This window comes from Crocodylus siamensis, chromosome 10, assembly GCF_052110815.1.
Source record: "Crocodylus siamensis isolate JL-2025a chromosome 10, ASM5211081v1, whole genome shotgun sequence".
NCBI lineage: Eukaryota > Metazoa > Chordata > Crocodylia > Crocodylidae > Crocodylus > Crocodylus siamensis.
The window spans coordinates 62,468,787-62,475,071 of NC_143404.1; the positions used below are offsets into that span (position 1 = coordinate 62,468,787).

General features: G+C 42.2%; 1 protein-coding gene across 1 annotated transcript in view; it reads right to left on the reverse strand.

Annotated features, from left to right (window-relative positions):
* ZNF217 (zinc finger protein 217) overlaps positions 1-5,620 on the reverse strand; it is a 31,576-nt gene extending 25,956 nt beyond the window's left edge. Inside the window, exon 1 of the mRNA XM_090065283.1 lies at positions 5,472-5,620. The gene's annotated coding sequence lies outside the window, so the exon portion shown is untranslated. The remainder of the gene's footprint in view (positions 1-5,471) is intronic.
* Positions 5,621-6,285: the final 665 nt, after the last annotated feature.

Consider the following 6,285-nt stretch of genomic DNA (forward strand, 5'->3'; position numbering starts at 1 on the left):
ATAAAATAAAAAAGACACTTTGAGAACAGTGATGGCCCATAAAGACTCTGTGTTTGTTAAAAGTATTGAAGTATTTAAGATGCAATTTAAGATTTAAATATCTCCATTTGGCCAGAACAAACCACTATTGACAAACAAAAACTACAACCATTCACCAATTTATATCCCCGCACCCCCAAAAGAGGTACTCAAAAACAAGATGCCACTGCTTAGTCCACATTCTTCCCACCCTTTATCTGGTCTCACAAGATTGGGAGGGGGGTAAGGGGGAAGAGGAGGAGGAAGAGAGGGAGGAAAGAGCAGCAGTGTTCAGAAATTTCCCCAATATTTATTTTAAAATAACTGTATGACAGTCAGGACACAAACATGAGTCTGTGCATGTCAACTGCACTTACGGTTTAATTGCACAGAAATTTTAAAATATACTCTATTTATGAGTGCACCGAGACTTTGATAAATTAAGTTATATAAAATCTTTACCACAGTTATTGAGTCAGTCACTTAGACTTCATTTAAGTCCAAACTCTCACATTTATCCAAACAGACTTTCCCAAACTATTCTGCATGCTCTAATCAATCAGAATATTTTCTTATTTTGCCTCCTCTTTAAATACTCCTGCAAAGGCCATGGACAATTATATCATCTTCTGCAGTAACACCATATAATTTTAAATTGTCATTCCCCTGCTTTACCTCAAGCAAGTTAGGGCACAGTTGTATGCCCTGTAGTGGAGCAGAAACACAGCTGCTTGTGTACTTTTAGGACTATGTCAGACAAAAAACATTTGCATGGGATGGTTTGGATGAGGATAAACCTGCCTCAAGCAGGGGATTGGACTAGATGACATCCTGAGATCTGTTCCAGCCCTATTTTTCTGTGATTCTCATTTATATATTCAGCGCTTCCCTTTTCTACATGCACATAAAGTGAAATGATACTTCATTATGCCAGTAATTTACTGGGCTGGTCAAGAAATAAAAATAAAAGGATTTGGAGGTATGATAACAGGGTTTAGCCATAAACAAGTTACTGGCTATGTCCCAAATCTAGTCATATGACCACTATAAAAGTTTTAATGGAGAAAATAATCTAACATACCCATTTGATAACATTTTGATCAGCAGCAAAGAACAAGCTTCAGTGTTTCAAGTTCTGCTTCAGAACTGAAATTGAAGCTGTTTATTTTGTAAAGCAAAGCTTGATTTCAAATCCCTCAAGAGTTACTTCCTTTTATGACACTTCCAAGAAATGAGAAAATAAATTAAAGTTAACCTGAAAGTGTTGCACTTGATAATTACTCAATATTTAAGAATTGTACAAAGCTTAATCATATCCTCTTCCCTAGCTTACATTTTGGCTTGCAAAGCTCTAATAGTATGAACCATTTTGAAGACTCTGTATAGTATCCTAGAACCCAAGTCATGTTACCACAATGGAAAGAAACACCAAACAACACTCTCACTTTCTGGGAGTTTTTTTAAGTCACCTTAAAAAAGGGGAGGGGGGGAGGAGGAGGAGGGAGAAGGGGAGTTCAAAGATCATTAAAAATACGTGAGTTCATCACAAGTAAATACCATATTTGTGACAACTTGAAGTAACAACTGTAATGTGGCAGACAGCATCTCATAATGTTCACAAAAAAAAATAAAGCCAGATTGCTGAACTAGCTGATGACAGCCCTTAATGTACACTGATTCTATTTAAAGACAAATAAATGAATGGTTAGGCATTTTAAAAAATTAAACGAGAGAAATAAATGTAAATGGCAAATATCCTCATTTATTTAATCATCCTGAAAGCAGTAAGTGTGAGTGAGTTCAAAGGTCAAACTCCTCTTTCAAATTCTTGTAAAGAAAGAAAAGCTTAGTCCATTTACCCTTAGGGGAAGGGTATGAAGACAAACTATTCTTCCCATATGCTTGTGATAGTTTCAGTATTTTTTTTTTTAAATATATGAAGCATTCCAGAGCTAGCATGGGCGTCTTTTACTACAACAATGGTGTCTACCTCAAGAAACTGAACAGAAAAGGTTGAACAACAAGTTTAAATCTTACTTAACGTTTCCCCAAAGCTTCTTAATTACCAAGTCTCAAATCCTTGTAACTCAAAGTTTACAGTAATCACCATTTTGAAAGTTAAGAAAAAAACCTAGAGTTTCCTTTTAAACTTCTTTCTCTGGAAAGCAGTGATAACTTAGCACTCCTCTTTGTTTGTACAAAAAGAAGAGACTAGTTTACCACTGCAACTCTACATTCAAGAACAGCAGCATGGAATAAGATCTCTTTAGTTAAACATTATGAAGAAGTGCTCAGAAGGCAATTATGGGGTATAATGAATAAAGAAGCCTAGATGAAGTATCTTTTGTCAGACAGTGTGATAAAGGTGCTGAAGTTTATTAGCTTCCCCTTCATTCTCCCCACCATCCTTACCCTCCTCTCTTCTACCAAAACAAAGCAGACCCCCCTCTTCTCAGAGCCATCCATTTAAAAGCCAGAAGTCCTCCTGCCAAAACTTTTAAAACCTAGAAGCCACTCTACAAACCTGCTATAATATTAGCCTTGTTTACAAGATACAAATATAGATCACTTAGCATAAGCAGAAAACAATTTCACATTCACCTATTTAAAGAAAAGAATGTCTTTCCATTTTGTTCAATAAGAATGTAGGTCGAGATGCTTCTTCACAGATCCCAGCACAATCTACATGGATTTTAAATATTCATATGTGATATGGATTACTCCAGAAAGTGTTTAACAAAGGAAGCTAAAAAGCTTACAGTGAGACTTAATGACTTCTTTAAAAAGAAACGCTGATTGCAACATGGTCAAATTATTTTTCTAAGCCTGGCAGTCAGTTTGCAGAAAGAAAACAGTCAATGGGGTAACTTGGGCTCACTGGAAATTCTGTATAAAACAGCTACCTAAAATAAACAGGGCTTCTCAGTAAGAATCGTCAGCTGCCATTAAGGACACACCTTAAACTTCTTACCTCACACAGTAACCAAGCAAGTACAAACTAGTGGTGACTGTTTGCTACTTTTTGTCTGAAAAGTTAGTGAAATCAAGACAGTGCTTGACATCAAATCCTCAAATGTTTTTCTTAAAAAACACCCTCCCCCACCCCAAATAGCTCAGATTTGAGTATCAGATATATTATCAGAATGTTTAAAGTTGTGAAAGCATGAATATAAATATTAACATTTAAACTTGACACCACACAATACTAAAAGGTAAAATGCCTTCCTGCTAAGAGCACCAATGCTCCAGTACTGGAAGGCAGCTGTTGTTACCCTGCCTTTCCTTTTGTTGTGCTTAATCTCATGTCAAGTCATTCAACCAACTCCAAAGCGATGAAGACATAATTGAATCAACCTTAACTAAAATCAGATCTACTGTTCTTAAATAGCCATATACTCACTTTAATGATTCTAAAGACCTACCAAATTAAAATGAAAAAAAAAAAATCTATAAAACCTGAAATCAGCAACTCTGGTGCATGCAGAAAAGAGTTTTGCCTGTGTAGGTCAACTCAATCAATAATTACTGTAATAACCCTGGCTCTGAAGTCACTTACCATTCATACTTAGAACGATTAAAAACTTAAAGCCTGGGTTTACGCTGGCTTCAGGAACAGGCCAGATCATACAGTGAATTCCAAAGATTATTTCTAAATTTACCATGGTTTAGAAAATGAGAGCTGTTTAAAATTAATCAACTGATCACTCATCTCACACTAACATTTCTACCAGTGATTTTAAATACTGACTCAATCATGAGTTGTGGGGGGGCATGGAGAAGGGGGGGGACCCTCCACCCATTCTTCACCACCCTTTTGCTGAAGAATGTAGTCTTTTCATATCCTCCCCAAAAGCGTTTAAAATCTAAGTGCAGATGCCACCAACCAAAGTATTGAATTCCCAAACCTACAGTTAAATAAGAGCTCATAAGGGCAATAAAACATGGCGTTAAAGCATTTGCAAGCCATTGTCATAGCACTGTGCTCTGATACCTTTGCAGACACAAACCCTCCCCCCCCCCACATCCACCAGCATGTAAGCTGGTCAGCAAGTCAATGCCTGCTATTCAACTTGTAGTTAGGCATTTTATTTCTGTCTTCCAGATCCTATCACTCCTGCATTTCAAGGCCTAATAAAACGTGAAGAATGATGTGTTCTCTCTCATTTTATTTGAAACTGCGTTATTTCCCCCTCTTTTCTTTCACACACACTTACAGAAACTTCCCTTTTCACAGACTTCTTTAAGAAAACATTTCACTGTATCCACTCTAGTTCCTATTTCTATTTTGGCTTTGTACTAGACCCCCCCTGCCACTGCCTCCCCCTCAAACCCACTAAGTAGAAACTAGCGGAGTTTAAGTTCTCAAGGTCATTTTAGAAAAGGAAAAAAAAATACTTGCTGCTGCCTTAAAAAAAAAACAAAAAACAACAAAGCCAGAAAAAAAAAATCTTCAAAACACACAAAACCTTAACCCTTTTTCAAATTCAAACGCCTTTCATCAGGAGATCAATAACCCAACGCAAAGATTTTGTTCACTATTACTCCAAAACTATTACACTTCAATCACTCCTAAGGAGTCTAGCACGCACACACACATTTTTTCCTGGGATGGCTCATTAGAGGGCACGCGGAAAGGCTGCTCTTGCTTTCGGATTTTCTGTCTGTGAGACACACACACATACACACACACACCAACAAACCCACCCAAAAAGGAGCACCTCACACCTCCCCAAAAGGCAGGGGAGTGAATTCGAGTCTCCGGCCACTCCAGGACTGTACTGCCCACCTTTGCAAGGAGCTTTTGTGGGGGGAGAAGAAATCACTTGAAGTTCCTTGAGGTGTTGTTAAAAACTTCTCATTCCCCCTTAGGGAAGGGAGCGGGGCAAAAAAATTAATAAAAAAAACCCAAAAAACAAACAAAAAAACCCCAGGCTGCCAAACAAATGATGAGGAGGCGCTGGGGACTCACCAGAGCAGGCAGGCAAATGAAACAAAAAGGAACCTGACAAAACGGATCAATAAACTTCGCATTAAGAAACCACCCGCCACCCCTTTCTTCCCCTCGCGCGGGGCCAATCCTTCTTCCAGGAACATCCCTGACTCACAAAGAAACGCTCCCCCCCCTCCCAAAACATACCAAAACCCACCCAGGGGCGACATTTTGAATATTTAAAGCAAATACCCAGGCAGAGAAGGGGGGGGGGGACCGCAGGAAGAAATCAGAGAAGTTTGGGGGGGGGGGAGAGAGGATGTTCCTCCCCCCCCCATGGGACTTGGGGATGAAGATGACCCCTTCCCCCACCCCTGCCTGGGCAGGGAACGGCCACGAGGGGCCGGGGCAGGAGGGCGCGCACCTGGCCCCACCCCGCGCACCTGCCCGCCCCCCGGGACGGCAGGAGGGACCCCTTCCCCTCAGGGCCGGGGGCTGCGCACGACCACCCCGCCGCCCTCACCTGGGCCTGGGCCTGGGCCGCCTTCCCGGCCGGCATCCTGAGGAGGGGGCGCCGCTGCCGCCGCCGCAGAGCCCGGGCCGGCCGCGCTGGGGGCTCTGTTTGCAAACTGCTCCTCCGCAGCTGTTGCTCCGGCTCCCCCAGCGCGCGGCCCCGCCCACCGGCTCCCGCCGGCTCCGCCCCCTCCCCGCCTGGGCCGCCGGCTCCGGCTGGGCGGGGGCGGGGCGTAGGCAAATGAGGGGGCGGGGCGTCTCGAGGAGTGCTGAGCACCCCTCCCTCCCCATCATCCCCTCGGGCTGTGCGGAGCCGTTGGACACGCGGCGGGCTTTGGGACGGATGAAGGTGTTTCCACGTGAGGGAAAAAGCACATGTAGGCACAAGCGTGCGTGTCTGTATGCACACAGATATACACACACATATGTGCACATGGATATATGCACACCGGTCTATATGCACGCACATATGCACACAGCACACGTCTATATGCACATGGATATACACACGCATGCGCGTATGCGCACAAATATGTGTGTCCGTATGCACGTGTATATACGCACACATGTATGCACACTAACACGCCTCCATATACACACATGTATACATGTGTATGTCTGTGTATAGGTCCAGTGTCCAGGGTGTAGCCATATTGGTCTAGAGGAAAAAGCAATCAGGACTCGTGGTCAAGGTGATATCTTTTATCAAAGACATTTTCTTTTGCAAAAGTCTTGTAGGTCTAATAAAAGATACCATCTCCACCATGAGTCCTGATTGCGTATACAGGTTTCCCTCCCTTTTATGCTGTACACGTGTTCCTGGA